The 23634-nt window shown below is 38.7% G+C and overlaps 1 protein-coding gene across 1 annotated transcript in view; it reads right to left on the bottom strand.

Annotated features, from left to right (window-relative positions):
• alk (ALK receptor tyrosine kinase) overlaps positions 1 to 23634 on the bottom strand; it is a 410868-nt gene that overhangs the window by 186394 nt on the left and 200840 nt on the right. The window lies entirely within an intron of this gene.

The raw sequence follows: 23634 nt of genomic DNA, 5'->3' as shown, positions 1-23634 counted from the left end.
GTCTTGAATAAATGCTGATTATTGTGACGCTGTCATCTCTGTGTGATCTCAGTCCTTGCACACAGCATTTTCTGAATCCGGGCATAGAGAGGATATAACGAGTCAAAAGGTTTTTAAAGTTTTAGAATAATTTTTCCTCTCTTAATACTGCCCAATAGAAGGAAGTCAAGCAGCACATTAGTCAAGTATTGTCTGTTTTAATTTAGAAATGGTACACACACAATAATAAATGTTAACTTCTATTGGCAGGGACGCTACATTTTTCTCTTGCCAATAAAAGACACATTGAATTGTTTGAAAATGTCCCTCATTACAAAAAAATTGTATAAGTATTTGATAGAAAGTAAACTAGCATGTTTCCTTATTATACCCGTGCTGTTTACAAACTAGTTAGTAAACTCTGCTCCTTTTATGTTTTATTTTATGTTTTAATATGGCAGTTCTTGTCCCTGACTGTTCTCAGATTCATGTTTGTCTTTTTGTTTAACAAGTGACAAACATTCATCTAACCATCAAACAAACTGGAATCCATTTTAATAAGCATCTTTGAACTCTCTTTTACTGCTTCCTCAAAGAGTTCATATTTCTCTAGTTCAATAATAAGAGACAGTGGGCAGCTCAGCTGGAAAAACAAAAACAAAACACCTAACCCTAATAGAAGAATTTATGCAGAAAATTTTGGCCTGTTCATTTTGAAAATTGCAGTTCAAAGGTAAAAATTCATATTTTATGAAAAGTTGAATATTAAATAAAAGCAATAAAGATGATTTTAATTGAGAAATATTATGGAGAAGGCTGCAGACGTATTAATCAGCAGCCATTATAAATATGCATAAGCAACAGAAATGACCACAGCTGGGAGAGCTTTGTAAAGCAAAGACTATCCACTCCTCACAAGGCATCCACTGCACACAGACACAGCCAGGACATGGGCTGATGCATTCCTCATGTGAAGCCACTGATGAGCAAGAGACAAGATCTGGGGTGTTGTAATTGGGGAGGGAAACGAAGAAAAAGGCTGAACAGCAGCTGCAATTTATTTCCGACATCCACGTTTAGACATTGCTTAAAAAGTGTGAGCTGCATTATTATATTTCAGACATACAACTTTCTATTTTCTTCTCCAAGTGAAAAATCATAGTACACATTATTCTGAAAATGCCCTATTCTGCTGCAGAGCAGCAGTTCAAGTTTTGTCTGTGCCACAACAATAGCCCTCGCATTTTAGATAAGGACACGTATTAAAAAAAAAAAAAAAAAACACGCCGGACTGAAGCATAAAATAAAATTTCAACTGGCTCGCAAATTATTTTGTGTCCACGTGGAGTTCGGCCCCGATGTGGCAAAAGACGAATTTAGTTACTTCTAAACCTAAAAGTTTGCCTCTTACTAGAATTAGCAAGAACAAATGCGAGCACTGAAACGTTTTTCATCTCGTTAGGATGACTGATTTCCATCTCAGAGTCTTGATAAAAAGAGCCCACACTATCATAGCTGGTTCAATTCCCATAATTCCCTGACAACTGAATCCATCTACTTTCCTTTAATTTTTTTTTCTTTATATTCAGACTGCAGCCCGTCTATTTTTCCTCAGTTGTCAGATATAAGTAGGGCACTGAATGTTATCTGCCTAAGATGTCTTCACTCTCCATCACTGTCTCCTGCTCCATGTGCCTCTTATTTCTAGCATCCATCTTTCTCCCTGCCACGTATTATCTACACATCTCTCTCCCTCTAATCTCTTTTTACTCCATCAGCGTCTACGACCATATTTCTTATCCTTTCTTCCCATCTCAGGTCTATTGCTTCACATTTGTTTTTCACTTCTCTTATTTCAACTTTAGCAGATTCTCTCTCGGAGCTTCTGATCAGTGGGTTCAATCTCTGTACGTGGCATTACTAGCGTCACCTTTTTTCACTTTGCTTTCTCTCTTTCTGATAAAATGTATGTTTCTGCCACCACTGGCGGTCTGTTTCGATCCCACCTTCTCTTTCAACCTCCTCACCTCCATTTCTTACGCTCTCTGTAGTCCAACTACAACACTACGGACAGCCCTTGCTGTGCCTCCGCCTTTGTAGACAAAGAAAAAGTGGTACTGAAGAGATGCCTGTCTGCTGAGGAAAGCAGAACACGCTACAGGCACTTTAAATTATTTCAAAGGGCGAGGCAACAAAAATAAAATAAAAAGTCAGACAGACACAGCATGGGTAAGCACCACAGCCTGACACATGCAGACAGCACTATAAGGGGAAAATAGGTGCTCACAACCAAAAATGTTTGACATCTCTGCATGTCTGCCCATTAGGCTTCCTGGCAAAACATTTAAATAGTGGCTTGAAAGTGGTTCAGGCTTGCGCAGACGAGTTTTCAGTGTGCCTCAAAGCCAATCAGAAAAGAGTAATAAAGAAGACTTAAAATTAAGCTTAATATTTAGACAGTCTGCAATGCCTTCTTGGTTTCCTGGTAAGAAACATGAAGGGTTTGACTTCAAAAGTTTAGGTTTTTTGCTTTGCAGCCTAAGGGCGATCACCTCCGGGATATGCAACAATCCAGTTTTTGCACAAAACAGACCTTGCCTGGTCTTTGCTTTGTGTGTCCCACACCACCTGAAGGGTTGCAGCAGGCGCATTCATCAGCCAGTCAACGACTTTGAACTCGTTGCTTCAACCTTACCCTCATTTCCCCCCCAAAAAACATTCTGTTTGAGAAAGCTGCCTATAGTGCTGAGAAGCCGAGCTATTTTCCACCTGCTCTCCATCTAATTAGAGTCAATGCTCAACTCCTCTTCTCCTTAACGTGGCGCTCACTCTCTTCCCACCCACCATCAAAGCTCTGAGCACAATTAGGCGTGCAAAGCGAAGCAAGGAGGAAAAAAAGAAGGGGAAAAATAAAAGGCTAGTGGAATCTTTGAAGTGCAAAGTGAGATGGGGCAGGTAACCCTCTTGTGGGAGATTAGTTTGGTTTGCAGCACTGCTGGCGAATGAGGAACCTGTACTCTGCACTGGTCACAACAACTTTCATTATGATGTTTGATGGTAAACTACATGCATAATTAAAGGTTGAAAATACAGCTTGGATTTTCAAAGATGCGGTATCACAAAAACAAACAAATCCACAGTGTACTCTGAACCAAACCTAAAACTTTTCATCTACATTCTGTTCTGTTGTTTTCTTCAAATGGCCTGCTAGATGTAGTTGAAACCAGACATTGGCATACAATGCATAACTGTATCGCATTAAATTAGACCAAACATAACCTCAGTTAGGATAACCACAACTATCTGGCAAAACATCACACCTGTGTCAGGTTGGTGTTCTTCAGTTTGAAAATCTCCCGTTCCTCGCCCCCCCTCCCGCCCTTACTTATAACAATTGGCATAGGCAAGCATTTCAATTGTATTTTCATTAGACCACAGGAAGCGTTTCAAAATATAAAAGTTGTTGTCCCTAGGTGCATTGGCAAACTATAATCTAGCTTTTTATGTGGCTTTTGCAGCAATTTATTCTTCCTCGCTGAGGACAGCATTCATTTCACTGTTGATAATGACACTCTCTTAGCAGCTTCGACAAGCATCTTTTGGAGTTGAGTCACATATTTTGCACCAAAACACATTCATCTCTCGAACACGGATTCCATCTCCTTCCTGAACAGTATAATGGTTGGAGGTTCCCACTGATCTTTGTACTTGTATGCTTTTTTTCCCCCCAGTAGATGAACGTGGGACTTTCAGGCATCTGGAAATGCTACCTAAAGATAAACCAGACTTGTGGAAGTCCACAATTCTAATTCTACTATCTTCGCTGTGCTGTTTAGGTGTGCCTTTATTTAACTCAAATAATGTTAAAGTTAACAAGGCAAATTTAATAAGCTGTGATATGCCAAACTGTTTAAAGTCATAGTAACCTTAGTAATGTAAACGTCTGGATATTCTGGCTACTGGCAAAGAAAAATTGTGGTCTTCTGAATTTTTCTTCCTGGTACTTGCTGAGCACTTTCCTAAACCTTAGCAAGTTTAGACAACCGTAACCCAGACGACCAGAGTCTGGACCTGGACTGTTTCAAATGTGTTTCTGCTTCAACATAGAAGATACAAACGACTGTATTAAGTTTGATTTTATGTAATTAATTTATTAAATTGTGTTGACCACTGACCTTTGAAGACTGATTTTAGACACGACACAAAGTTACTGGAAAGTACCTTGAAAGTTCCAGGAAAATATCTTTTCATAGGTGACCTTAGAGTTCCTTAGATTCTTGGGTAGTCAGATTACCCAGAACGTACAAAGAAAGAATCATAAAAGTCTCAAAAAAAATGCTAATAAAGCACTTTCCTAATACTGGGATACTCATTATTCACAAGTCACCAAATTATACAGTTTGGTTCCCACAAGTACCTCAAAATAACCTGAAAATTGCTGCAAGTAAAATCTTCCCTTTTAGAAGGAGGCAGCCTCAAATCCAGTGCCCTGAAACTTTTAGATGTGTTCCTGGTCTACGACGCCTCAACCAAATTGGTTAACTGCCTCCTCAGTATGCAGTCAAGTTGTCAGAGTCCTGCTAATGACCTCACTATTTGACTCAGGTGCGTTGAAGCAGAGACACGTGTAAAACCTGGAGGACACTGTCCTTCAAGGCCCAGATTTGGGGATTCCAGTTGTAAGGTGTTGGGGAAGTACAGGTACAATTTCCACTAATCTGAAGTAATTTGCCTGTAATTTAGGGAAAGTACCCTGGCATTTCCAGGAATAAGTCTCCTGCACAATTCACAGAAAACTGTCCTGTATGTTCCAGGGAAAGGTATCCAGTGCACTGCAAGTATAAGATCCAATAGATTATGGAAGATTCCAGAAAAGTACCCAGTTAGTCAAGTTAAAATGCTGGCGAAGAACTAGGAAATTATGGGCTGTGTAAATCTGTCCAACTAACACTTTATTTATTTTTTTGTTTTTTCAGAGAGGCCATCTGAATCAGCGATGACAACGAAAAGTAATCTCAAAATGTTTATGAGTGGTTTCATTAAATAAGACTCCTCTTCACCCAACCTTTAAATTTAAATCTGTTGCAGGTTATCAACACTGGTCATGTTTTGAGTGCCATCTGCGCATGTCGAGGGGATAATGAGAGCAGAGACAACCAGGGGACAGCTGGCTGTACAACATACTGAAAGATCTCTTCAGCTGCTCTAGTGCTCTTTAAAATGACAGGTCCATTTCAATTCTTCGGCTTTACAGTCGACTTGTTTCAGTCACACATAGCTCTCTCAGGAAGAGTGAACTCCACAGGCTTCTCTCTGGTTGGTGGTCATTGCAGAGGAACTAATAGAAGTCGATGACCCCGCAGAGAATGAGTGAGTGTAAGAGGAAGGGGGGAAACTGATAAGTGTGAGGCAAGGACAAGATCAAAAGAACCTGTGGCAGTTTCATTTCTGTGCCGAGAGGAGGAGAGGAGGGAAAAATATTGTTTTACTTTTATCCAAGTAGCTTACGAGTCCACTTGTTCAACCGAGTGGTTATAATGAAAACATAAAAACGCTAGAGTAAAGGCAGACGTGATGCGACGAGTAATCAAAGACTTGAAGACGCATCCACACCTACAGAGTGGCACTCTATAGGCGAAAGAGATGCATATCTATCTGGTTGCTTTGACATAAATAAGGTAATAAAAGAACAAATTGCTTACAGGAAAATATGAGGAAAATATGAACAAACACACTAGCTTACATCTTTCAGGACTCCTCCACTTGGTTGTAAATAGAGAAAACAGTCAGACATGAAACACCACTTCTCAGTCCTCTGAGAGAAAGAATGCATCATATTAAGTCAACGTAAAAAAAAAAAAAAAAGAGCAGGCGTAAACTCGGGAAGTTGAGAGAATTATGAAATTAACAACCACAAGCTTATGTTCTGCCTTGTTAAATGGAGTCTCACCTGAACATTTTACATTTTTTTTGTCACTTTACAACCGCAAACTTTAACACATTTCATAGGGATTTTAAGTGACAGGCCAGCACAAAGTAGCGCATAATTGCAAAGAGGAAGTTTTTCCAAGTGTAAACCGTGTGCTGATGTATTCAGCCCCTGGAGCTGGGCTCGCAGTCACGGTCTCACACTGTACGACCTGAAGCTCAGATGTGACCCAGCTGGTCACACTGTACGTGTGTATACAACACATCGGACTGTTGAAACCGGAACTGCAAAGAGGGAAAAACTCGGAAGAGAAGAAGACACTCGAGGAGAAGAGGATGCACAACAAGAAGAAATGTGCTTCTGTGCAGGGGAAAGTGGAATAGCTTCACTTCCGCTTCAGTGTTTTCGAATGTGCAGAGTAGGACTTTGGTAAATTTATCTTGTTATGCTGGTTCAACACCAGAATTTCAAATTGATTTGACTTTTGTGTGACCGTGCGATTGCTGATCAGGAGTTGGCTGTGATAGTTTTCTATGTGATGCAAAACACACAAGTAATCTGAAACTCAACCAAGTCCTAATAACTGACACACAAACGGAAAATTGTCTCAAATTGGGCCAAAAATTTCACAGTGTATCCCATTTAGGACAGTATTATCAGTAAATTTGAATTTTTTGAGGTACATCAGAAATGCTAGTGATCCTGAACACACTGGAACATGGTGGTGGCAGCATCATGCTGTGAGATGCTTTCACTCTGTAGGAAAAAGGAAGATATTCATATAATGGAAAGATGGATGTAAGCAAGGAAAAATCTTGGAACAAAAAAACATCAGAAGCTGCAATAAACAACACTCTCAGATTTTTTTGTTGTTCAATTCATAATTGAAAACAATGCAGATTTTTTTTACATGTTGACTGTTATCCACTTGTTTGTGTTGGTCTGTTACATACAAAAATAAAAATATTTTTGCTGTAATGTTACAGATAAGCAGAAGAAAAATGGATGGATGGATGGTTACCAAGTGTGAAAGAAAATAAATACTGACATTTCAAATAACCAATTCATCTTAGCAAAAACAAACTATTTGGATGAAGTCCCTTGTAATTTTTGAATTTATTAATATTGGAAAAGCTATAATTGGTTTTATTGTTGTTACGACCAACAGTAAGATAAAGATGGAACCGGTAACTTAAGGACAATGATCTGGCTACTTTGTCTTTTGCTCATCTAATCGTCATTCAAAGTGGGGAAATTTCTAGTTTATGATCCATTGCATTGTTAGAGTACATGATGATGACGACTTTGTAGCCTACATAAAATTATAGAGCGTAGTCATTAACTAGTGAGCATTTGGCAGCAACAACAATAAAGTTATAGCTCATTTTATTTGCCATGATTTAGATTTTACTGTATTATATTAAGTGCTACTGCAAAACAGCAGAGATTAAAACATGCTTTGGAGAATTGTCCTTTGGAGTCTGATTTTAAAACTATATATCAAAATGTAAATGTAAAAATGTAAAAAACAAAACAAAAAAAAAACCCTAAACTGTGGTTATCAATGTAATAAATTCTGTTTGCTATTTAAGCTTTTTGTACAAAAAACAAACCAAAAAAAAAAAAAACCTGACCAATTACACAACTACAAAAGTAGCAGGTGCCAAGCTAAAACATCATCAGAATGAGCTTTAAATTACAGCAGAGAAATTAAACACAACTTAAAGCATTCTGCTACTCCAACTTTTCTATCTGGTGTTCATGCAGATAAATATACCCAAAATAACAGAACAGTTCTTGTTTTTTATCTATACCAGTGATTTTGTTTCTTTCAGTCAGCTCAGATTTTTAAACATAGTGAACCGTTAAGTGTTGTAGCAGTAGTTGAAAACAAGCTTTTTCTGACTAATTTCGCTTTCTGACAACTACAAGTATTGCACACAAAGTGAAACAATTCAAGGCCTCATTTCTTGTAGTGTTTCAAGATTGTAGCTCACAAATAATGAAGATCCAAAATTCAATGTCTCAAAAAAAAAAAGAGGTCAGTGGCTCTGCGCAGCTGTAATAGAAGCCCAGGTGGTTTTGTTAGCGACCTTTGGGTCATCTGCATTGTTGGGTCTGGCCTCTTCATTCTTCTCTTGACAATTCTTCATAGATTTTCTATGGGGTTCAGGTCAGGCTGCTTTGCTGGCCAATCAAGCACAGTAACATCAGGGTCACTGAACCAGCTTTTGGTACCTTTGGCAGTGTGTGCCAAGTCCTGCTAGAAAATAAAATCAGCATCTCCATAAAGCTTGTCAGCAGAACAAAGCAAGGAGTACTCGACTGTCCACAGTCGCTCATCACTGACTGCAGAAACCTCACAGTGGACTTCAAGAAACATGCACTTTGTGCCTTTCCAGTCTTCTTCCACAATCTGGAATTATGATTTCCAAATTAAATGCAAACTTTACATTTCTCCTTGTTGAGCGTAAGAGTCGGTTTTGTTTCATACCTGGTGTCAATATTTTAAAAGACTTAAGTTTTACTGTCATGAATTACCTTATATAGCAAAAAAAAAAAAAAAAAAAGCAAGCAACTGAATAGTATGAATGCATAAAAATATGTAGAATTTAAATTATGTATTTGGATGCAAGATGGAGAATGCAACACTGCTTTGAAGCAGGCCAAACGAACGGCTCGGTGGGTCCTCATTTCAGCAGTCCTGCTAAGAAACTTGTTTGGATTGTGGCTCAAATGCTGAACAGCCTGAGGAAATCCGGAGAGACCCGTGTTGGAAGGCCGAGTTGGCTCGGAGTTTCAGCGCTGAAGCGTCTACCTTTGGGAAAGCAGCAATAATGACTAAGCTCTGTTGCATGTGATGCAAAATACATTGAAACTAGTAAACACTGACGAATGTTTACTTAACTTATTCAGCATGGTGCAAGACTGAGAATGCTGACAAACAGAGAAGAAAAACACAGCATGAACTTTATTTTGACTCATAGGGATTTAAATTATATAAGAGCAAACATTTGCTAATAAACATTGTTCTGCCTAAGTTCCTAATTTTCTCTCTTTTTAGTTGCATCTCACAAAGACCAAGAATGAAAACAAAAAATAAACATGGATGATGACCCCGGATGATTTTCTGTTACACTGCATACAATTTCAGCTTGGTCCAAAAAAAATTATTAAAAAACCCCCATACAACAGTAATTTGGATGTAAAAGTTAAAAATAAGAATATGCTTATTTCATTAAGCCCAGCAGCTCAAGACAGCTCGTTTTTGGCTCACAAACAGGAACAAGGGCTCGCTGCACTGTTAGGAAATGCTGACACAAGCAACATTTTCACCAACTTGTTAATTAAAATTCCAAGTTATAATCATTTGAAAAGCCATCACTAGAAAAGGCTCAGAGCAATAAACTCAAACTGAAAATAAATTAACGAACTATCACTCTAGAATTCCATCCACAATTTTATATACCTGTAGTTTAATAATAATAATAGTAATAACCACTATTATTATTATTATTATTATTATTATTATTATTATTATTGTTGTAGTTCTTCTGTGAAAGAATAAAAAAACAGGGGGCAGGGGGACTGACACAAATGCATATGCAACATTTCTAACATTTTTATTTGTATTTAAAGAGAGCCATTTATCATTGTGTGCTGTGTGACATGTATTTTTCAATATTGCCTCAATAAAGTCCTGGGGCCTTTTTGCATGCAGTGCTCCCCAAGCCCAGAAAATGATGGGTTCATAATTTTCTTCTGTTTTATAATTAACAACCATGTTGTGTTGGACTACCCCACAAAATTCCTTCCCATGATACACTGACGTCTGTAGCTGTAAATGTAAAAAAAAAAAAAAAAAAAACTGAAGGGGTGTGAATACTTTTGCAAGAAACTAAAAGTGAAGTGACAAACTAAGGAAAGACAAAGTTGAGGAAAATCCTAAAAAAAACTACACCATTCAAGTGAAGGATTTGTGGTGAGCACAGAGGAGGCAGAATGAATCAACTCCGTCTCATCGCACTAAATGACAGGGATAGACTGCGTTCAAGGATGATTGGGACAGAAAAGGACCCGTCACCATGACTCGGCTGCCTAAACTAACACAAAGCCCCATTAGCCATTTGTTGGTCATGCTGTGATGTGTTCTGTTCAGTGACTAGCGACTAACAACGCAGCTGCAGGGTACAACACCAGATTGAAGCTAAAGCGAGTTTCTAAAGACTAGAACAATTTTCTGGTTTGCTGTCACGGCTGCTCTTTGTCGTCAATTGAGTCTGAATGACTGGGAACTCTGGGGCAAAATATAATAAAGCAGAGCCATGACGGGGAGAAAGTGTTCATAAATCAAAGAAGAAATCAGTTCAGGCATGTAGGAAATCTGTGTTTGTACGATGACAAATTTTTTTCCAACGTGGATCCAGAGATGTTTACACACCTGCTCCACTGGTCTGTTCAAAGAAGAAACACTGAGCAAACCCACAGTGAGACAAAAAGAGTGATTATAGTGTTTCAGCAAAAGCCACCACTGTATGTTCATGGGGAAAAGTTCCAAAAAATAAATATATAAACTGGAAGTGTGCCAAAACCACACCTTCATTGGCATTTTAACCCACAATTGGACCTGGAATAATCTGTTGAAGAATTAGAAACTAACCAATCAACAAGGCAGTCACAGAGCAACAGGAACCAGAGCAACCAGGCTCATTAGTTTTATTTATTTAGACCAAGTCTATCCAAATTAATAACATTGTAAAACATCCCCACCACCTCCATTGTATTGTGACCACATATCATGATAAATGTCTTGTCTCCTCATCATTGCACCTGTTAGTGGGAAGGAACAACTGAACATTTTGGTCAGACTTGATGGGGAAAGAAGAAAGACATTTTTATAAAGAGCTAGCATCTACGCTATAATTCAACCAGTACATAGAAATGAGGAGACCTGCGTAATGTGCATAATCTGCATACATAGTAACTTCCTCTGAGTGTGATTATGCATTTTATTGGAAAAAGGTGTAAAACCTATAATAAAAACCAAAATTACAGAGAACCCCAGCAGGTATGAAGAAAAACAGAGAATGTCAGTGTCATAAACTCTGAAAATAAAAACAGCAACAATAATTACAGCACTGTTATAATAGCTTCAGTGCTGGAAGAGCCGGTGAAGGTCAAAGCTCTTAAATGTGGCATTTTCTTGTTATATTTGACTGGAGCTGATTCCTGTTGTATCTTCCTTCCCCCTCTTCCTCTCCACCAGGTCACTTCAGTCTTCTCGTCCTTTTACACGAGCATCATCACATTCATTAGACCTCAGCAGGTGGGTAGTATGTGTGTGCAAGTGCGTGTGGGGTTGTAAAGGGAATGCGGTTAGAGCCAATCATGTGGGAGACCACCCATCCTTATCAAACTGTTTGACACTAATGCCATTAGGAGAGATGCATAGCTATGTGAGTTCATAAAATTAGGGCCGGGGCCAGCAGCTGAGCAAGTGCAGGCACTAAGGCTCATATGCAGGAGCAGTATGATGAGATTAGCCTGGGGCGCTAAGAGCTGACAGGCCTCATCAGTTCACATCAGCAGCAGCAGGATGAACCCGCTGTGAAGGAAACCATACCACCCTTACTGGGCGCACTCAGTTAGCGTGTCTGCATACACCGTGCGAGGGTTGCAGCGAGCAGGTGAGTGCATGAGCAGGAAATAAAAAAAAAAGCTACACAAGTGTGACTGATGGCGGGCAGAATCAGTCGGTGTTTGTGTTCAAACTTGTGAGACATATCAACGATCAACATCACTTGAACTCTGCCTGCAAAAGGCCAGATGTTCCACAGGCTCCAGCGCCAAAGCCATTAAGAGTCGAGCCAAATACACTTGCAAATTGATGTTACCGATGCCGATGCTGATAGGTCAAATTGGCTGTTACAAGTTCCAGCAACAAATGGACGACCTTCCCCCGAACGCTGATTGCAGCAGACAGGCTCTGGAACGTGTTCAGAGCGGAGTGGACGTTTGGACTGAACTCTGCTCAAGCAGGTTTTTGTTCATTCTGGGCCGGTGTGACCTTGTTCAGGCAAAGCACATTAGCAGTTGTCGAGGGGAGGTAAAGAACTGCGGCTCGCTAAGGCCGAGGCAGGACTGTGCATTTTCATGTTCAAGGCCGACGTTGGAGGTTGATCCACAGCAGCAGAATTTTAAAAGAATGAAAGCTCAAGGGATTCTTCGTAATACCGACAAGCTGGCTGAAATTACACAATCCTGTCGCTTATAATTAATGTACAAGACCACATAGCAGCCATAAATAATCTGAACAGAGAATCTAAATCATTGGTCATAATTAATGCTATAGAAAGCTATATTAATGTACATAGACAATTGGTCTCATTATCAAATTATCTAGCCTTCAGCTTAGATATAATCATGTAAAAAAACAAAAAGGTTCAGGAAAGTTATGATAAAAATAGGATTAGCCACCAAAATAATTACTCATAATCAAGTACTTATACTATTAATCCTACTAAATTTGTATTAGAAACCTCTTCCCTGGATGTTTTAGGTGTCTTGGTAGTTTTTCTTGATCCAGAACCAACCAAATAAATCAAATGCAAGTTTCCACTGGTATTTTTAAGATTTATCTTCAGCAAGCTCCAAGTCTTTGAGGTTGGAAGTCCTCCATGCCATCACCCTCATCCACACTTTCCTTTCATAAAGTATCTTACAAATTAAAATGTATAATTTAACTAAGCAGCTTAGCAGCTGGAAGCTGTGCAGATGGATATACCAATTAACTGAAATCTGAACTAGTAACATTGTGAGTAAAATTTTAATTTCAGTGAAAAAAAACAAACAAAACATTGTCACAGTTCGGTCAGTGAAACTCTGAAAAGTTGGACTGCTGTAAAAGTCGAATGTGGCTACAGAGACTTTATCTTTCCTCCTAAGTAGTTTCTTTCCCCTGTGAGTTTCTGTTCTGTCCAACAGATCTCAGACAAATCACAGTGCAAGAGAAAGTTCTTCCCCGGCTTCAAGTGTCACTGGCTGCTACAGACAAATCAAAGGTATTTATAATGACTTTAGAGAAATCACAACTTTTAACTTTTACTCCATTAATTTTTCCATCACTGCATAGGTAAACTGTGACAAAAAAAGGGTTAAATCCTTCCAAACAATGGAAGAAAATGAAGGACATGTTTATAATTAAATCTTAGATACACCAACCCTTAAGATTTTATCTAGTACAAAAAGAGAATACAGTTGTTTTTTTTTTTCTTTTCTTAGCTATTAATGAAACTGACAACACTCACTGTGGTCTGTTCAAAATGTTTTATGTGTCTGGATTAGGTTCAATAAGATAAAGAACAATTACTGTTCAAAACTGACAATTTGACAGCACTCAGTGCCTATTAGTTTGACAGTTAGAAGATGAACATGCAAAGAGCCTTTGTTCGCAAAGGTCTCATTAGCTCAGAAACCTTCACTGAACTACCAAAACTGTGTGCCATAGTCTCTTTATCTCCATCTACGGATGTCTGCCTGTACCGGCAAACATTCACACAAAAAGCACACAATTTTTGTCGACTGCTGAGCTAAAGCTGCTTCCGAACTCAATAAATAGTTAAAGTTTACCTGATTTTTGCCTGGGAATTACACCCGGAGAACAGAAACTCACACCAAATAAAAAGACAGAAAGGCATCATTAGTTCCACAAAGAGAGAAAAAAGGCCAACACAATCCATCTTTCTAATTACTTTCTTATTAGTCTTCCACAATGATAAAGCCTAGTTGTCTCTATTGCCTCACTGCATATAAGGTTACTCTTGTGTTCAATATGCATCCTTACAAAGGAGTGAAGAACTAATTGAGACTATTCTGAGTTATGTAACTACTGCTCGGACTAAAGGAACTAATACAATCATGAAGGACTAGAAATAGAATTAGGTCCTTAGCTTTGAGAATTAAGGTCTTCCCAGGAGTAAAGGAGCTGTTTTAGTCTGCAGCTGCTGTTAAGATGCAAACACATGTGAACAGGACTGGCTACACCAACTTATTCTTGCCCAGTGTGTGTGTGGGAGGAGTGGTTATACACCATGGTCAAACAGAGAAACACTGGAGACATAATCATTCACACACTTTTATACCTAAGGACAATTTAGTGAGTACAAAAAGAGAGGCTAACAGTATGGATTTTGGACTGTGGGAGGAGGCTGGAGTACCCAGAAAGTACCTCAGACTGGGATTCGTAGGCAACTTTGGATTAAGTATATTCCCTTGGGCCACATCGATATGTGACAGGAACAGGATGAACTCAAACCCACAACTCTTGGATTCCAAGATGACTACCCACTCGGACACAATCATTCCCTTCTATCTTTTCTATACTGATGGGCAGCAAATGTAGGTTCTCAAAGGTTATTGTACTTCTACTCCAGGCTTTGTGCTGGAGTTTGGTGAGAATTTCATTCGAATGCTAATCGAAGGAAATGCATTCGATTAGTTTCTAAAGGTTGCTACTATGGAAAAGCAGGGATGCACTTAGTTTCTTCCGCGGGTGTATTGACTTTAAAACAGATACTTCTACCCGTATACATGTTTTTTTCTGCAAAACTGTTTTGGAGCTCTTTTGAAGTCTGGAACAGGTCGACTTCTTTTTCCCAGAAAGTACGGCTGCATTACTTGGGTATATATGAAGCTTATCAAATGCCAGGCATATATATATTTTTTTAAGTCATCTCCTTAGAATATCAGAATCAGAAACAATCTCTTTCATCCCCATTTCTCTTCTGCTCTCCATTTGGTCTACATGGTCCTATGAAGTCGAGTCAGGCCTTTCGTATCTCTCCGCTCCTCCTCAAACACCCGCTTTCTCCTTCCTAATCCTTCTTCCAGACTCATCTCACCGTCTCTGACAGTGTTTCTTCTTTTTTTAATAACATCATACTATCGTTTGGCATTCTTGCCCCATCCACCTGCTTCCCTAAGCCCTTTTTCTGATCCATCAATTTCCATCAGCCTGCTGCCAATGATAGCATGAATAATAATGACTTGAGAAGAAATCAGAACGTTGAAAAATAAACCATTTTTGAGCTGAGTCAGCGTCCACATCACCGATGGCATTTCTTCTGGCTGAAAGAAGTGTTTTATTTTGAAGGAACGTGGGGAAATATTCAGAACAAGAGATTAGAAGGACAGCGAGATATAGAAACCAGAGCATGTTTGAATGAATGAGTATTAGTCGCCAACAAAAAGTATTAAATGCAACTACAAATCTGGCATAGAGAGTGAGGGACGATGATAATGTTGGTGCCTTTTAGATGGCTTACAGCATTCTATGGTCTTTTCTCCACATATGTGAATCCCCATCAAAACCAGATGGTGAATACAAAATAATTTCTTACAAGCAAAACCAATCAGTAAAAGTTTTAAATCTCCAGTCATCAATGTGGATTTAATTTTGCAGCGTCTTGTTGTTGCATAAGTTTCAGTCGGAGTCAGACTCTGCACAGTAACAAGCGTCTAGGGTTGCCTCCTGCCTGTTATCTATGTCACTGTGGACCGCAGCGAGCCTTCTGTCCTGATCCAGCCAGATTAGTCGAGATCTTAACACAGATCCTGTCTGATCTGTGCTGCACAGTGGTCTCCAAACATTCTCCCGTCAACTTTCTAACACCAAATCAAAGAGTCGCTCAGACTGAAGTTGACACTGTCTTCATAAATAATGCAACACAAAGAGTGTGAAGGAATATAAAACCTCAGAAACATTGCATGTGATTTTAAGGTTAACAAAGACCACTTAGGTGACTTGGATATTCGTGCTTTTGTTTTACTTGTCACTAAATTCAGAAGATATCCACATGATCTTTACGTAAAATACACTTTAAGCAGAGACATTAACATCCGCGTGCAATTTATTTCTGGAAATGTTCAAATTTTGTGTTTTATAAAATTTCAAAAGGGTTTTAAACCCAACATTTCAAAAGGGTATTGTGTATGTGTATCCAGATGCCTAAGTCAGTTCTTTTTAGTACAAACTCTCATAGCAATAACAGTGGTCGTCCTGCGGGGGTAGTTCTGAAATATTTGCCCAGTCTTTACAAAATACCTCAAGCTGAGTCAGACTGGAAGGTGTTTTTGAAGATCAACTTTCTGGTCTTGCCACACCTCGTCAACTCAGTTTAGTTCTAAACTTTTATTGGAATATTTTAATAAATTAGTATGCACCAATCCAAACAATTGTGCTGTAACTATGGTTGTGCGTTTTGGGTTGCTGTCATGCTATAAGGACAATAAATTTTTCTCCCTAAGATTGGGTTTAGCTCCATAAATCTTTCCATAAAGGCTCCTTTCTAAAGAAAAGGACTGTCAAAGCATAATACAGCCAACACAATGTTTCGTTTTGGAAGTGATGTACAAAAGTTGATCCCTTGCCATCACTAGATTCTCCTTAATTTAGCACACCAGCAGATTGTCTTGTATTTAGCACAAAAGTTAAATTTTTGTCTTCCCTGAACATAGTGTATTATTACACATATTTGACTTGTTCCCTAAGGCTTGGGACCAACTGCAAACAGGACTTCTGTATTTCTTTCAACAGTTCAACATTGCTACTTGCCCATTTAAGTCAGATTTGTAGGCAGCACAATTAAAATTTGCTAACAGATTCTCCTTTTACAGATTCTCTAGAGTTACCATGAGCACCTTTTTAAGCACAATACAATTTTTGGATGTTGAATTGTTTCATCATTATGAGTGCATCAATAACAGGTTTCTTGTCGATCACCGATTACCCATCCATCCATCCATCCATCCATCCATCCATCCATCCATCCATCCATCCATCCATCCATCCATCCATCCATCCATCCATCCATCCATCCATCCATCCATCCATCCATCCATTTTCTTTACACCCTTATCCCATAGTGGGGTCTGGAGGGTCGCTGGTGCCTATCTCCAGCCAACATTGCAGGCAAGAGGCAGGGTACACGCTGGACAGGTTGCCAGTTTGTCGCAGGGCAACACAGAGACACACAACCATGCACACACACATTCAAACCTGGGAACAATTTGGATAGGCCAATTAACCTGACAGTCATGTCAGGAAACCGGAGTAGCCGGAGAAAACCCACGCATGCACAGAGAGAACATGCAAACTCCATGCAGAAAGACTGGGGCCGGGAATCGAACCCAGAACCTTCTTGCTGCAAGGCAACAGCTCTACCAACTGCGTCACTGTGCAGCCCTGATCACCGATTACCAATCTTTAAAAAGCATAAACTGCTGATTTTATCTGAAATGTTGCTAAAATTAGTGGATAAGATTGGTTTCGCATTGAAGCACCGGCCAATCACAGATTTCCCAAAATTAAGAAAATCGTGGCAGATTTATCAGCTGGATTATTTACTGGTGCATCCCTATTTACGACCTAAGCTTGCTTTAAACTTCTCCAAATCTTCAGATGTTCCTACTGATATTAAACCACATAAAAGTGACAGCTATGCAATACTTAAGCAACTTCTTGGGACAACTGTTTTAACCCCACTTTGAATTTTAAATTTACTTCAAAATTATGCATTATTTATGTTGGCTTAGCTCAAAAAATGTTAGTAAGAAACATAGAGGGTTTTTACCGCAATATGATTAAATGTGAAACTATTTAAAAGGTATTTCTGCATTTGCATTGCACCATCTACATTTCATGCACACTGACAAAATCTGTTCAGTCACTCATTAAGCTAGCCTGCTTGTTTTTTGAATTTTGGAGGAGAGAAATAACTCTAAACAGAAAACCTCCAGCCAAAACATGAAACAACCCTCTGACCTGCTATTCTAAAACAGCTGGGATTAAGCTGGTGCAATGAAAAATAAATGAAAGGATCAATGGAAGATTTTCTATATAATTTGAGCTTCATTGTGGTAGATATAAATGTTGCCAAGTTCTGCATAGGGAGCTCATTTGTTTCTTATTTTTTAGCCCAAATCATGTTTTCCTATGATTTTGTTGTGCTTTGATTCCAAATTTCTAGCAACAATCCAAGAAAACAGGAAATCTTTTTACTGTAAAACTTTTTCAGAAGGAGTTTTTAAAAAGTTGTAGTTTCCGTCATGCTTGTTAGTTGCTTCTGTAGCTTTCACAATGTTATCAGACCAACTTGTCACGTCAGGAAAAAATAAACCCTCATGTGTTGCTTACTGTAGATGGTTGTGGAGCTGTCTCATGTTGCCAAAGGCACTTTGTGCTATCGTATGCATGTGTGTGACACCAACAATGAAAGGCAGATTATTCTGCATCGAACATCTGCAAGAAGACCTTGTTTCAGTCTGTGTGCTGCATTGACAACCTTTGATGTAAGCACTTTGTGCAAAACAACCAAGTATATCAAAACCGCTCCCTCACTGTAGTCCACAGCATTGTGTTTCCGATGTGTACAACACATAACAGCACTGCTATCACCATAGTCTCTCCTAAAAGGGAGCTACATTCAGTACAGTTTAAATTAAGCTACAGGTAATCTAGAAAATCTGGAAAAAGGTGCCGATTTAAAAGGTGAGAAATGAGCCAACTAACATCCTCTATTTAATCCTTGTTAGTCAGTTAAACATCTCATCTCCTCTCTGAGCTGTCACTCAGTAACAGCTGATTTTTCTAAACAATGTTTAAACATTCATAAGCTGAAAGGACCAACCTCTGTTTTCCATGCTGTGAAAGTATGAGCAAAGAAAAAGAAAAAACAGTCTGTACCTTTGTACCAATTTGCCTAATTGACTGAGAACTAACAGACTGGACACAGTTGTACTCGGGGGGGCTTGGTGCCCATCTCCAGCGTTCACCCTGGACAGGTGGCCAGTCTTTCACAGAACAACACAGACTGTGATTGCTGGCACTCCACAGCTAGCGAAGAGCTGCATTTGTTTTAACTGCAAGAGGAAATCAGACTGCACAGAAAAACAATAAATATGCTCTTTCTAAAATCTAGATTAATGTATTAAAGTAAGGCAGGCGTTTGTTTAGAGTGCGCAACACTTTGTAGAACCACCTTTTAACAGCTAAAGAAAAGCCTCCCCACAGCTCTTGGAGATGCAACACATTTCTCTTTGGGGATGCTGTGTCAGGGTGATGTGCAGTGTTAGTTTTCAGTTACACAGAGTTTTTCATTGAGGCCAAAGAGTTGAAGTTTGGTCTTGTATCCGATTCTCCTGCCTGTGCTATAGATTTTATTGGTCTATTCACTGCTTCTCTGATTAAGTTTCCCTTACCTGGCCTGTCTGTTTAAGTGGTTTGCCATGCCTTACTAGGCTAGCAGCTGTGCAATACTCTTCATTTTCCGATTAAGTATTGAACTGAGCTCTCTGAGATGTTCAAAGCTTGAGATTTATTTCTCCAAACTACACCCGCTTAAAGATTTTCCACAACTTTAACACTGACCTGCGCTCCTTGGTCTTCATTAGGGGTGGGGAGAAAAAAGTGATGCATCAAAATGCAGACTTTAATGATTCTGACTGGATTAACAATCCGCCAAAGATCTGTTATGTTGACTTATCACCTAAACAATCATATATATTTGTATTAAAAAATGGCAGATGGCAAATAGTTTTAGTTACAGATGAAGAAGTAAGAGATCTGCATTTATGAAGTTGTGCGTGTGTGGTGTTGAAGGAGGTGTTATAAATCAAATAACGTTTTGCCAGCAACAGATTCAAACTTAGCTTTTTGAACTGAAGCTCATAAAAAGTCCCACCATTTAGTAGACACCCAGATGTCTACTTTATAGAGCACCTGTGTTTAGACTGAGACGAGGTTACATACAGGCAGAACATTTACTTATCAGATGCAACTGGTACCACATGATTTTATTGATGGGTATCAGAAATAAAGGGACTAGGGCTGTGATGTGAGCCGACTTCAAGCAAGGCATGAAAACACTCCAGGAAAACATTACATAAAAAGCTGAAGATTAATCTTCAGTTGGAGAACAACTCCCAGTCAGTAAAAAAATGGATTCCAACGCAAACTAGTCTGTTATCATCACAGTAAAACTGTTAATTCAAGGGCTATTGCCCATTTGGCTCAGCAGGTTTTTTATTAAATAAGTGAGCAACATCTGAAATCTGCCTAACAGAACAATCCCTGCTGCTGTGCGAGCTTTGAAGAGATAAGAGTCGCAATATATGTCTAATGATAAAAAACAAGGAGTCCTCTTCTTTGAGATTACTGGAAGTATTATTGTCTGTGTTGCAGAATCTCCATTCTTAAGTTACAGTTTCCTCATTAATTACAACAAACACTGATTCAGCAGATGTTTGTTTTGGTACTTTAAGGGTAAGCAGCCAGTATAAGGCTTCTGTGTTTAAAATCTCTTTAGTTTTTCACTAGAAGCAACATTAAAGTGTCTGATTAGCTTTAAAGGAAAATTTAAAAAAAATTAGACATCAGATGTCATGCTCACCAACTGAGCATTTAGAGATCAACTTCTCCTAATGAGTTCATTATGAATAAATTACCCGACTATCAAAACTTGGAGTTCACGTTTTACTCCGTAAGGCGAAACCAGCCAAGATTGATCTTGAGGTCTTTTCAAGGGCCTTCATTTGATTTCTGCTTCCTTCAGAAGCTCCTTTCATCTCTGGATATCTTTCGGTCTATAGATTTGTCTTATCCTTTTTCCTCTCATATGTATTTCCTTGACTTACTCTGAGTGCTTTCATCTAAGTGACTGCTGGGTTGCCACACACAGCGAACGATAAGGGGGACGGGGTGTAAATATGTGCTCCAGAGTTCCCCCTATTAAGTCTTTCTGGGATCTTATCATTAAATTAAAGAAACATGCTGTTCCACATGTTTCAACCATAAGCATTTTGAACAGAGTGATAACTAAGCCTGTTGCACTCACGGATTCACGTACAACTCCAGCAGCTTAGCTGCAGAAGGCTGACAATGACACAGAACAGATGGACATTTTATCTGAGCTAATGTAAAAGTTTTCAAGTCACTGAAGTTAGCACTTAAAAAGAAAACTTTCTCCCTATTGTTTAAAAATAAATATCGTTTTCTACTGAGTTTACTTGGAATTTTCTTTTTGAGAAGTACAAAAAACAAAGAAAAACTAGATAAATACTTGGCATTCACAAAATGTTGAAATTGTTAATTATTTTTTGTCACAGCCACTGAGTCAGACTTCTTGATGCGTTGATCATTTTACTTTATCAGCAAGGTCCCCTTTTATCTTGCTTGGCTCTGCATGTTTAATAAGATACAACAAATACCCATTTAGATTGCATTTCAGATGTTAACTGATAAAAGGGAAGCAGTTTTTTATCTACTTAATAAAAGAAAAAACATATGTCTCGATGGTAGCATCTGAGAAAGTTGCACTCTCACATTTCATTTAACTGATGTGTTTCATTTGCACCACACTGAGTTAAGAACAAATGTATGTGGTTTGAGAAAATGGAGTAAAGGGCAATTACACAAAGCTCCTCTGAATATATTAATGAAAAAAGCAATTAGAAATGGAAACTTACCAAGAAGCTAATCAAATCACAAAATATAAAACACGAGGAAGATAAAAATTTGAGGAATGACTGGCATCTTTATTGGATGTTCAACCTGGGATCTGATGGATCCTTTTCTCAGTTTCGGGATTAGACAATAAAGTACACGAGAAGAGGCGTTGCTTCCTTTCTAACAAGTGTAAGTAACCAATGAGAGAGAAAAAATTGAATGCAACACATAGACTTAAAAAGGACATTTTTTACACACCGTGAAGGCTTGTCCTTTCTGATGTGACAGTTTTTCTATATACAGGCTAAAATAGATGGTGAGAATAGATGCAAACAACTGGGATCAACAACAAAAAGTTTTTAGCTTCAATAGAGCCTCAATAAAGATTCTTCTGAATTCGGGGTTTGAAGATTTTTGATCAAAAGCTTTTCACTGAGGACCACTACTTGGACAGATTAGAAGATGATGAAGATCAGACAGAGGGTTTGTTGTAGCTACAAGGACAGTAGTCTAAAGTATAACTGATGATACATGGAAGCATGGTGAGCAAAATGTCACAAGGATAGTCATCTACTTCACAACTTAAACTGCAGCAGGACTTCTTTTCATTTTTTAAGTTTTTCTTTCATTTCCATGTATTCACCACTCACCTTGACTAAACGTGCCATACAAAGTTATGAGATTTGAGTTTGGCAGATGATTTCTGCAGTTTTAAGGAAGCTGCATTTGTGAACAGAACATCAGAGTGTGTAGGTTGTGTCCACGAAAACTTGCCAAATCCTCATTTAATATCCAACAGATTATTCTGCTTTGACTTTTGTTTGGCGTTTCTTGGACGGAATGATTGAAATTTGCCCCCAAAAAGAGATTTGGGCATGTTGAGCAACTTTGGATTGCCACTAGTTGCAGAATCCCATAATGATCTCTCTCTACACTGCAATTGCCTCCAATTATTTGTCCATTTTTGAAAATTATGCCTTTCTCGATCAATAGCTCTTTGAAGAAAGGCTTTGCTAAGTATGAACAACCCACCTTACCCGAGACTCAACTCCACAAATGTTGTTTAAAATCTATTTTAAGAATCTTGGTGTTTTAGTTTTGAGAAATTCCAGGACAGAGCGATAAATGGATCTGAGCTTCATCTCCACTCGGAAAGAAATAACTGGGTATGGAAAACAGGAACTGGATATAATGATGTAATATTTCATAGTCATAGCAAACGCTTAGCTTTAAAGAATATCTTCATACAGAAGAGGAAAGAACAAAATCTTATATCTTAAATTCTGCACTACAAAGCTGGAGGCAGCAAATTTCCGTGAGCATTGGCTGTATTGAAGCTGGATGAATTGGAGGAAGTCTACCTTCTATTTAGTTGAATAAATCTTAAAAGTACACGGGAGAGCAAAAGTAATAGAAATCCTTTACTGTAAAGAAGCTGTGAAAAGGAGCTCATTCTGAGAGTGGACAAGAGCTGAAGCTGTGGCTCAGCATCACATCACAAACTATCTGTGCTGAAAAGCCTCCAGGTCTTCCTGTGTTTTAATAGCCCTAACGGTAAAATCAGAGCTACCAGTGTCAGACAAGACACATTCCTTACTTAGAATGTGCCGTTAGAGCACATTCTATTCGAAGCCCAGGAATGAACTCAGTTAACATTAACTTTTAAAAAGACTTGCAAACTGGTGTTCACAATACTCTAGTTTGACTGGGCTTATTTTATTTTGTGAAATTGAATAGGCAGCGTTTTAGATATTATTTGTCCCCTTTCAAAACTGGTTTTTGAAGCAATGTAGCTACAGAGCAGCAATTTGGCTTCACTGTACGTTACATAGGACATAAGCTCCAAAAATAAATTCAAGTCAACAATCTTGCTACAGGACATAATTCATTATTCAGACCACTTGTGAAGGAAGTCTAATGATCAAAGGAGGTGTTTTAATGTATATATAGGCCAGCATACAGATAACTTCAAAGGAAAGCGCAGTCAAGATGAAAACAACCTTTTCACACATACCTGACAGTTTGTAAATTACATTAATATGACAGACAACATATGGAAATCATATACAATCTAATCGCTAACAGAAGTGGACAGTACTCCTTGGTTTCTCTTGTCATGTTTCTGGCCCGTCTGCCTGCTATGTTTCTCTCCTCAGTACTCCTCTCATCAAGCTCATCTGGTTCACCTGCATGCTGCTGCGCTGGAGCACAATCAGGCTCATGT

The sequence above is a fragment of the Poecilia reticulata genome, linkage group LG22 (genome assembly GCF_000633615.1).
Source record: "Poecilia reticulata strain Guanapo linkage group LG22, Guppy_female_1.0+MT, whole genome shotgun sequence".
Classification (NCBI taxonomy): domain Eukaryota; kingdom Metazoa; phylum Chordata; class Actinopteri; order Cyprinodontiformes; family Poeciliidae; genus Poecilia; species Poecilia reticulata.
Note: the sequence above shows the minus strand (reverse complement) of the source record. Positions and strands in the feature narration are given on the sequence as shown.